This window comes from Benincasa hispida, chromosome 11 (assembly GCF_027475165.1).
Source record: "Benincasa hispida cultivar pf3 chromosome 11, pf3_genome.v1.1, whole genome shotgun sequence".
In the NCBI taxonomy this organism is placed as follows: domain Eukaryota; kingdom Viridiplantae; phylum Streptophyta; class Magnoliopsida; order Cucurbitales; family Cucurbitaceae; genus Benincasa; species Benincasa hispida.
The window spans coordinates 26,920,749-26,932,965 of NC_143488.1; positions in this window are offsets into that span (position 1 = coordinate 26,920,749).

Sequence of the window (12,217 nt, forward strand, 5' to 3'; positions counted from 1 at the left end):
TGGCAGTAGGCCTCTCTTGGAGTCCTTCATCAAGTACTTGAATAATATCTTGTCAATGTACGATGCCTGGCACAGTGCTAGCACTTTGTTCTTACGATCCCGAAAGATCTGTATACCTAGAACAAACTGAGCCTCTCCTAAATCTTTCATTTGGAATTGGGTCGCTAGCCAGTTCTTAACTGCAGTCAATAGACCTACATCATTCCCAATGAGTAGTATATCGTCTACGTACAACACTAAGAAGACTACAAAAGCGTTGATGATCTTCTTGTAGACACAAGGTTCATCAACTTTTTGGTCAAAGCCATACAACTTGATCGCAGTATCAAACCATATGTTCCAAGATCGAGACGCCTGTTTCAGCCCGTAAATGACCCATTCAGCTTGCAAACCTTTTGCTCTTGACCTTGTGCTATAAATCCCTCGGGTTGCACCATATAAATGGTCTCCTCAAGATTTCCATTCAAAAAGGCCATCTTGACGTCCATTTGCCAGATCTCATAATTATAATAAGCTGCAATGGATAGAAGGATGCGGATCGACATTACCATGGCAACAGGCAAGAAAGTCTCCTCATAGTCGACTCCCTCTACCTGGGTATAACCCTTTGTCATAAGTCGAGCCTTGAAGGTTTGTACCTTCCCATCAGTATCCTGTTTGCGCTTGTAGATCCATTTACAACCTATAGGTCTTACCCCATCAGGCTGATCTACAGGATCTCATAATAAGTTGAAGTACATCGACTCAATCTTGAGATCCATGGCCTTGACCTATTCATCTCGTTCTACATCCTCCATTGCCTTCTAATAATACAACGGATCCTCAACGTCGCCATCTGCTACCACAGCAAGGATTTTCGTGAAACCCAAATAGCGAACGGACGGGTTCGCAATCCTCCCACTGTGTCGAGATTCCCTCAAATCTTGAGGTGGAACCGACCTACTAGATGAACTCCCATCAATAACTCTTGTTGATGTAGCAGGCTCTTCAACAACTCTTGTTAAAGTTTCAGTAGTTTCATTGGAAAGCTCATGCAATATGACTTTACTACGTGGACTATGCTCCCTTATATGATCCTCCTCCAGAAAAGTAGCGTTCTTAAAATACACACCCTATTTTCCGATGGATCATAAAAATAACCCCCTCGTGTACCTTTGGGGTAGCCTACAAAGAGGTATAACCTCGACCGTGGTTCCAACTTGGGATTTTTCTCAAACACGTATACAGGGCAACCCTAAATGCGAAAGTGACGTAAACTAGCTTTACGCCCATTCCACAACTCTAGAGGTGTTCTCGCAACACTCTTGAAGGGAACACAATTGAGTATGTATACCGCAGTCTCCACTGCGAAACCTCAAAACGAGTCCGGTAAGAAAGCGTAACTCATCATCGAACGAACCATGTCCAACAAGGTTATATTTCTCCTCTCTGCTACACCATTTTGCTGAGGTGTAGCCGGCGCTGAGAGTTGGAAAATGATTCCATGTTCTATCAAATAGTCCTGGAATCCCGAGTCCAAAAACTCTCCACCTTGATCCAATCGAAGTGTGTTAATCCGTCTATCCAATGCATTTTCAACTTCAACCTTGAACTTTCTGAAATTTTCAAAGGATTCAAACTTCCGTTGCATAAGATAAACATACTCATACCTAGTGTGATAATCAGTAAAACTAATAAAATACTCATAGCCACCTCGGGCTCGTACATTCATAGGACCACAAAGGTCAAAATGTACTAACTCAAGAGGCAAGATTCACATACCGGTAAAGAATTTTCTTCTAACTCACTAGAAGTCCATTCTTGACCACTCTCTCAATCCTATTAAGATTGATGTGTCCTAACTGAAGATGCCAAATATGGGCATTTTCTTTTGGAGAAATACGTCGACATTTTGTTTGAGTTACGACAGTTTTAAACAATTCTGTGTTATGGAGGGAATTAATGGCTAACGGCCTTAGCATATACAAATTATTTTCCAGATAAGTTGTACAAATATTAACACCATCTTTATGAATAAACGCTTTATCCACATTAAAAATAACAGTGTATTTACATTGTAACAAGCACTTTACATAAATAAGGTTCCTCTTAAGTTCAGGAACAATATATACATCATTCAAAACTAGAAACCTATTCTGTAAAGCTAATTGGAGCCCTCCCACTGCCACAGCTGAGACGACGTGCCTGTTGCATACTCGCATCATCATCTCACTAGCCTCCAGTTGTCACCAGGATTTAATCCCCTAAAAAGAAGAACAAACGTGATTAGTGGTACTCGAATCAATTATCCAGGTAGAATCATCATTCTCCACTAAACAAGTTTTAAGTACAAGTAAATCATATTTACATCTGCCTTGGCCTTAACCTTGGCGGCCTTTCTTTCCTTCAGCCAGTGAGGACAGTTCCTCTTCCAGTGTCCATTCTGATTGCAGTGGAAAAATTTCCCTTTTCAACTAGCAGTGGATGCCTTCTTGGGGCGACAGGCAGCAGGTTAGCAGAAGCCTTCCCTTTTCCCTTACCACCCTTCTTCTTCTTCCCCCTTCCTGAGGTCGAACCTCTATAGAATGTCCTAGAAGATGTAGTAACATTTGCCTTACCTTTCTTCCTCTCTTTACTTTTCAGTAAAGATTGGTAGGTCTGCAACTCGTTGAGGAGAGTTGTAAGGTTATATTTCACTTTGTTAAGAATCACATTACTAACAAAGTGCAGGAAGCTCTCCGACAAAGAATGCAGAATTATGCTAACCTGACTGCCCTCATCGATGGTAGACCCATTCAACTCTGCCACATTGAATTTAACCATTATTTTAAGCACATGTTCACGAACAGAGGTGCCTTCTTCCATTTTTGAGTTGAATATATACTTAAAAGCCTCGTGCATAAGCTATTCAGACGGTTGTCCAAACATTCCCAGCAGGGACTCCATAATCTCACGCACTGAGACCATGGGCTCATGTTTCTTGGCCAAGACTTCAGAAAGACTTGCCAAGATATAGTCTCGGGCCTTCTCATTCACCCGTTTCCATCACTCGTATGCCTCCTAAACATTTCGAGTGGCATTCAGAGCTGGAATAGGAGGACAAACCTCTGTAAGGGAAAACATGAGATCCTCGATGATCAGTATTGTCATGATCATGTGTTTCCATGTTGAAAAGTTATTGCCAGTTAATTTTTCGGCCCTAAGGAAAGCTAACGTGTTTGTGGCCGTTTTGAAAAGATTGTTGCTGAAAAACAAATAAAACCTTATTAGATTTTGCTAAACCACATTTTAACCAATTAATTTTGCAAAACAGCTTTAAGTATCCTAAGTAAAAGACTTCTATTTTGCAATGATGCCCCAATGAGGCAAGACAAACATCACCGATGGGGTGATCAGATGCCCCTTCACTAAGATGAAACTTTCTCAACCATTAGGCAGAACCAACTCTTGGAACTGAACCTAACAACCACCATTTATTCAGTTTAGAACTGTTAATCTTTAACAATGTCGCGTAAGTGTGACCCCTCGCTTTTGGTGCCAGAGTCCCACCCTAATGAGCCCACCGTAGGGAAAAAGCAGATTAAGACAAAAGACTAAGTAACCTTATCCTCTTACAGGAGATCAAATAAAGAAACATGCAAAACTGCCATCCTATAGAGGGACACTCCCAAGGTGCCTTGAGACGATGCACAGTAACTTTATTCAATCCAACGAGGGAGACTAAGGGATATGTTGTCACACTTCCCGCTCGCAGTTACTATGAACACTCTCTCCATCCACCTTGATATTGACCTACCCAAACACCATCCGTTAGGGGGACACGCCAAAGGTGCCTCAAGGCCGAGGATAGATCTCATGGTATGGACTATATAGAAGAAATGTGAAAGGTTTAAGTGAAGCATCATATGCCCCAAGTACCTCCCACTGAATGTTCTACCTAGGGGTTCATTAACCTAGACAATCCGGCTACTGATTTTAGTCTAAGTCATCTTTTTAAAAGTCTGCTTATAAACAACTTTTGTCTATGAATTATGAACAAGTTCAAGTAGTCACATTTAAACACTTTAATGGATTGTTCTTAACTTGCATGATTGCATCAAATCTATCTAATTCACCTTTCCAGGTAAGTTCCCAGGTAGGGGTGTTACGTTTCTGTCAACTTAAATACCCGAGCCTAGATAGAACCCACCTTAGACAAAAGGTCTCTTATAGATAGATTTGCTACACTTTAACCTTTTATTATTCAATTTAAACCTATTAAACTGATTAAAAGGTTACAGCCTTAGGGTTGCTAATCATATTAGAACCGTGAGGTCTATGTCATCCAAGTTTTAAACATTTTAAGATTATGAATTAAACCTAAGTGAGCATGCATGTCTTTCTTATTGCTTTTATAATTTCTTTTTAACCTTTAAAAAGAAACAACTAAAATACATCGCGTACAACTAGGTGTTTATAACGCTTATAAAGAAACCTATGTGTCATGTTTCATGCAATGTCCGGTCATTAATATACATAACTTTTATATATGCGTAATAACCAAGCAAACATGCTTTTCATTCACCCTTATACTATAACAATTATAATATAAATATGATGCATGTCAATGCTTTTTATACCATGTATAAATATAACTTTTATATTATATGACGCATGAGCATGCTCTTACATAATTAAATCATGCTTCTCTAAATTATAACATTTACAATAAAGAGATGATGCATGACCAATGCAAAACCTAAGGTGGGATTTACTAAATGTGCATACCATATGACATACAAAAACCATACATTGCATGTAATTAACCAAGGATTAATAGACCAGGATGAACCTTTACAAAAAAATGGGAATGAAATAACACTATCTATTACATTTTCCATTGAGCAAACCGGTTTACAGGTGAACCGGGTCTTGAACCGCTAGGAGAACTCCATCGTTTAGTAAACAGTGAAGGTAAACGATCGCTCAGCACACACTCGACGATAGGCGCAAAAGCTAAATGATCACTTAGACGACAACGAGGCTGCGAAGCCTAATCGTCTAGGTGATCGCTTAATGCGGCGAAAAGTAAACAATTTACCATGCGTTGCTAAGCGTCGTTTAGTCAGTTACTAAGCGATGAAGCTTGCTGAGCTAAACAATCATCTAGTGCATGCCCACGTTACACGATACCCGAGCATCCGATACTCAGCGATCGCTACCCTATCGTCGACATTTTGGATATTTTTAACTTGCTTTCTTAGTATAGGATATTTTTATTTTGTTATTTTGGATATATGGTTGCTTCCTTGGTCTTGGTACGTTTGCTCTTGCAGGTGCAACAATAAGTCTCCTCGGTTTGTAGTTCAAAGGAAGAATTCCTTTCACCCTTCAATGCATGGCTTCAATCGCATGGATTCCAACGCATGATCGCATGCGTTGTTCCGCCTAAGGTCTTTTCTTGTTATCTTGTATGCCTTATCCTTTTGAAATTCTTTCTTTCTCGGTTGTATTGTTTTGCGATGTTTCTATGACGGTACATATAGTTCACTGCATCTTCTAACTAATCAACGCAAGGCGTTCTTTACTTTTATTAGCCTCTTCAAATTTTGAAAGTCTTAAGTTTTAAGTTTTTGCAATACTGGCTTTCAACCGTCCCCAATACAATAAGTCAACCATCCCCAATACTGGCTTAAAAATTGGCTTTCATATTGAACTGTCCCCAACTGGCTTAAAAACTTCCCCAAGTTAATATTGGGGACAATTGGCTTAAAAACTTCAAACATTATTGAAGTGTAGGCGATACGCTGAAAGCCAGTATTGGGGACTGTTGAAAGCTAGTATTGCATGCGATGAAAGCCAGTTTTCAACAATGGGGACGGTTGAAAGTCTTAAAAACTCGCTTAAAAAAAGAAAAGCGGGTTTTTTAGAATAATAACTCCACTGTCAATGCAATGGGGAAACCCATATTGATAAGAGTTAAGTTGTGAAAGGCACTTGCTCGAAATTGAATGTCTGCATGACACAGTGGGGTCAATATTGGCTTTCAGCGCATCGCCTACACTTCAATATTCTTTGCAACTTGATCGCACAAGCTGCAATACTCCCAAGATAAAAAGTTTGATCGCAGAGACACAAAACTTAACAAACAATTAGCTGCTGAGTCGCTGGCTACGGCGCCAAAAACTTGGTGACGGGAAATTAGAAGTCAATTTTACTCGACAACTAAAATCCCTTGGATGCAATATGCGATGCATGTTCTTAAAATATGCGTTAATAGTCATGCGTTGGAATGAATATGCGCCAACAAATGCATGAGATGGCCATGTGTCCTGTCACAAGTTTTCTTGCGCTCGCGCCAAGTATAACGCGAACGCAAGTTTCTCGGATGATCTGAGGTTGAACTCAGGGACTTGTAGCAAAATGAGTGCGGTGATTGTGCATGCGACGGTTGAATAAAAGAATGTTTGAGGGGTTTCTAAGTTAAAACTACTCCTACTCATAACTAACAGACAACGGAATGAGAATATGCATGAGAGGTAGAGACATGACAACTCTTGACATGAATCAAATGAATGGGAAAATAGATAAAATGCAGAGATGTTTTCATTGCAACCCTTAAGAGTGATCGCAAGAGCAACCTTAGTCAACGCAAGCCATGCAATCATGCCACACACATGTGAACCTAACTCTAGCACGTATGCGGTGTATCTGCGATAGTGCCGAGAAGCCTATGCCAACCTAAACCCCTATAACCCACTCACGTGCTTCTGCCACATGAGCATACTAGCCGCATACCACTTTATCCTACTTCCTGGATGCATGCAATATCCTATCTATAGGGCACATACGTTGTGTGATAGCAAACGGAGCTTATCCCTAAGTTCCCCATTCTTGCCTATGCAAACCTAATCTAGCCCTTCCGAGCATCGATTCTAATCTAGCTCTCTCGAGTCAGGTTCTTTCCTTAGACTCTCTCCCGAGTAGCTCTAAAGGTGCAATGGATGCATACATAAGACAAGGTAACCGCATGAACTTGGCTAACATAAGATTATTCCTATTCCTAGTGAACAACGCATACATTGCTTAATGCGACCAACCACTTACTCTCCCAGGCAGTTAGTTATTGCTGACTCTACTCATGAAAAGGCATGCTACAGCTTCACACTAAGCAAATAAAGTTACTCACACACTCACGCAACGCACACCTTTCGGTGGGCTGCTACATGCTTCATATCCCTAATCCACATGACTAAGTATGCGATTCCCAAGAAATCTCACTAAGTGTTGCAATGAAAGTAAAAATGCTAAGCAAAGAAGATGGAGATGGAATCGAAGGAACACAGAAATGCATTGAAAACAAATTGTATTAATTTCTTAATCACAAAATGTCATACAATACAATATAAGAAAAGAAAGGAAATGAAATGGCCGGCTGGAAGCAAAGACTTGCTTCCAGCGGATGTGCGTCAAGGCTGTCGGTGGTGCCATGGATGGGTGGTAGAACTGACTCTCACGAGATCTAGCTCCGGTCGTCACTCGGAATGGATGAAGGAGGTGAAGAACTCTCAAGCATCTTCTCAAGCATTTTGTCTGGATCACAGGGATCCGCCCTAGGCGAACCTCAGGCGAAGACCTTGGATTCAACCTTGGATGAAAACCCTGGATAACTTGAATTTTTGCTCATCGGCTTCTATTTATAGAGCTTGGATCGTCAACAACATTAATGGCACGTTAGTCCTTTTCTGATCCTCTGCTGCTAACGGCGTGTTAGGTGAAATGTCAATATCAGCTTTTAATTTTCTCAAGGTAAATGCGTTGATGCGTTCATTCCACCAACCTTACGTTGATCTCATTGTTCTGCATTATCGTGTAGCCGCAATCTTGTAGTGACCGCATTCGCTTAATACTGCAACTTCTACACGATGACCGCAATCGCTTGACGATCGCAACTCCTATGCGATGGATGCATATGGCGGATTACCGCAACATTCATGCATTGATTGAGACATTCGCCTTTGCGATGGAGAGTTTCTCCGCATGCAGTCGTCTATGCGATGGTCCGATTTCCGCGTTTGCGTCTGCTTCCTGTATTAGCTACAAAAATAGAACATTGAATGCATAATAACGCATAATAATGGGTTAGCCGAGATTCATCATGCTGATCGACGCAAACTCATTTTCTCATGAATTCCTAGCACAATTGCGATTGTTTAAGCGATAGGGCATTGTCGTATAGGCTCTCAGCTAAGTGATCGAAATGTTTTCACACCTTGAGTGATTTTTTCGAACACTTTGCAAAATGAAACAAATTTTCATTTTATTCTTTAGTTACAATAACCGAATAATATTTTCCCACTAATGCACGATTAAGGAGAAGTTTCCAGCTAATTATCACATAATTAACCAACTAATTAATAAATGAATATAATCATACTATATTCTTACCCTATAGTTTGATATCATATATTTACTATAGTAATTTCTCCTCCACTTGATATAAATCATATTTATATCTAATTTCCTCCAAAATAATGTATTTCATACATTTAGTCAATTATATCATATATAATTAAACAGTTCAATTATATCATATATAATCAAAATCCCTCTTGTCAATTTGAACATTTCAAATTGATTCTCGACTTTATCCATGAGACCTTATTGGACCTATGGCTCGAAGCTCGAATGGTACGTGAATAGCTGACTAAACTATTTAGCTACGAGATCCACCATGTGTTAACTGCCAAGCATTCCACTAAAGACCAATAGCTGAACTCTTCTTACCACAAATATATTTTTGTGTCCATCGGATATAACCAATCATGAGTACGATGACCCTTCACAGATGCTCGTAAGTACAGCTAGGCCAATTTACCGTTTTGCTTCTGTAGTTACATCTCACTCTTTAAGTACCACGGATTCCTCTAATGAACAATACAACATAGTCCAACTATGTGTGAACATCTCTTGGGCCAAGAGAAGGTGTGTGGCGCCACATCGTTCAAGTCCTGGAATCAACCCTTAAGGGAGCTATCTATCTACTTGCCCCTACTTCGGAGAAGTAGTGAATTCCATCTTGTGTAGCTGAGTTCCCAACATCAAAATCAGACGAAATCCCAAAATGGTAGGTTTAAGTCGGCGATCTGGCCACTCGCACTCATACAAATCAAAGGACCGCCCTCAATGGCAAGAGTTCCCAACTCACTCAGGATTGAGGTCATGTTACCTATGGTCATCTTAGTGAAGTGAAGTCTCAGTCATGAACGGTGTTATATAACGAGACGTTAACACTTCATGGTCAGGTCTTATACAAACTCTTTGTATAGGACGCCCCCGCTCGCATGTCCCCTACACGAATGATCTGAATCAGACCATCTATGACAAGTCACAACACTTGTGACCATTCCATAAAGCGGACCACATCCGTAGTGTTATCAAGATAAGGTTTCCCTCCTATATCCATATACTACAAACCATTTTGGTTATCGCTTAAGACATGATCCACTTGTATGTCACCACATAATGCTTAAGTTACATAGTGATAACCATGGATTTTATGTTCATTGGTTTGTAGTCAAACAAATAAAACAAACAACTTAGCAAAAACAAGATGTGAAGTAAAATATCATATATTATGCAAGCATTCGTACAAACTGTTTACAAAGTACAGGACACGAGACTTTAGGGCATCAACCCCAACACCCTGTATGTCTCCACATACAATTCAAGATTGATAAGACAACCTTGGATATTAGTTTATTGAATTTAGAGTTACTAAAACAAAATAGATAATAATACAAGTAATAACATTTATTGAATTGACATTCGTAACTCTTTATGATGACAGTCAATTAATAACATTTACTATTTACCAGTTTTAGGACATAAAACCCAACAGTATCTTGAACATTGATCCCTATATATCTTTACTCATAAGGCAGCCCAGGATGTTAGTTTATTGGATTTGAGGTTATTAAGACAAAATAGACAACAATACAAACAATAACATTTATTGATTTAACATCTATAACTCTTTATTGGTAACGGTCAATTAATAGCATTTATTGTCTACGAGTTTTAGGGTATAAAATCCAACGTAAATGTGATTAAAATAATGAATGCTAGCAATAACTAATTATAAAAACGTTTAATATTGTAAGAAGGATGCTAGACATAAAAGAACAAAAATCCATAATATAAATTCCTTCCTTGTGTTGCACTCGAGACCTACTGCAACTATCCCTTCCCTTCCAATTCCCCCTTCAAGAACCAAAAATACTATAAATGTTTACCACGAGCCTAAGATTATTGGATCCCTCCATGAAAGCACAACAAATGCTTAGTCACAAGCTGGGAGCAACAATTCTATCTTAATTCACTCAAAATCACCAAAAAAAAAAAAAAAAAAAAAAAAAAAACTACCCTTCGAATTGTTCCATTCTTCTAGGATTAATAAGCATCGCATCAAACAGAAAGAATTGGAATTCCCCAGTTTGGTTAACTATAGAGGGGACATAAAAGAAAACAAAGATCATTCTCGGTTTATTTCATGAGAAAAAGTTCATATGACGGACAATCTAAAGTTCAAATGTTGAAAAATTTCTTGAATTTCCACGCTGCATTTTACAATTTCTCGACAAATAAGTAGAAATAGATTAAACATCGTAGATGAATTTGATCAAGATGACGGAGAAAGAATAAGTGAATCTAAAGCTAGAGTTAGAAAGAAGGCCCCAGAGAAGCAATGAGAAGTAATTTTGTTTGCAACCACAATAGGTAAAAATTGAGTTTCAGGCAGTGGAATGGCCTCGTCATCATGTTAAACAAAGTGTTTGTGAATGGGTTGGGTTTCTAACTGGTGGAATAATGCTGGTGGCTGGACGCACGTAGCTATGCAGCCTACCTGCAGGTGGATGAGCAGCGAGATTGACAAAACTCGACGGCAGCGGTGGTAGGATCTACTTGCTTTACGACTGACAAATCTCGCCGGCGGCTGCTAATTGGAGCGGTCGAACGAACGAGTAAACGAATAGCGGCCTTGTGTGTGGATCCAGACACTCCATCCAGCTGTTGTTGGATGTCGCCTCTCCTCCTCACACTCGCCGAAAGTTGCACAGAGAAAGAAGGAGAGAGAATTGTGAAACGGGGAAGGCATAAAGGAGAGGGAGGAAGAGAGAATAGAAGGCTTAGGGTTTTTTTTCCCTTATTTCCCTTTACTTTTCTTTTAAAAACAAAAATCCATAACTAAAATTTATTAATGACATTTAATAAATGTCATAAATCGAGGACATTTTAAAACTGTCATAAAATAACAAAAATCTGAAAACTTCTTCTGTTCCCGCCAAAAACGCTTTTTTTTTTTTCATTTATGACACTTTTTTTTCACTTTCTCCTCAATTTAGTTCTTATACTTTCAAATGATCTTAAACATAGTCCCTCAAGGCTCAAATTAATTAATTTTATCAAATTTTTCTAAATAATAATAAAAAAATTATTCAAATAAATACAACACGTGTGAATACCTTTTCAAAATTTATAGTGAAACGGCTAATAGATAACAGAAAAAAATGGAAAATCAACAAAGAAAACTAACATTAGGTCTAAACCTAAGATTTACTAAAAGTATAAAAATTAAAATTATGCATATGAAAATAAGACAAAACTGAACAAATTCCAAAGTACAATAACTAGAATGGTATTTTAACATTTTTCTTATTACAACAAGTGGGACTATTAAGTTTGAACATACTATGTAACTACTGTTGAATTATGCCCATTTTGACAAAATGTATAAGCTATTGTTTCATATATATTATGTTTATTTATGTATTAAAATATAGGGGAAGAGGTTTTTTTTAATGCCTATAAATGAGTTCATAAAAAAAATAATTGATATTTTAAATTTGAAAGAAACGTTTGATAATCAATAGATTCAAAAATTAAGGGAGAATCCAACTAATTTAGGTCAATCTATTAAAATGTACGAGAGTTATGAAGAATTTTATTTTATTTTATTGCAAAGTATTAGATTAAATATGTGGGGTGAGAAAATCAAACCTCTAACCTCGATTGACAGTACAAGTACTATTGGATATATATAGTGAAAGAAAGTGAAAGTTTAGTGAATATTTGAAACATAAAAATAGATTTAATTGTGTAAAATTCATTGTTTAGAAACTTTCAAGTTGGATTGAAACTTCAAATTAAAATGATGTTTCATGTACAAATTAAACATGTATGAAAATTAACTTTGTAC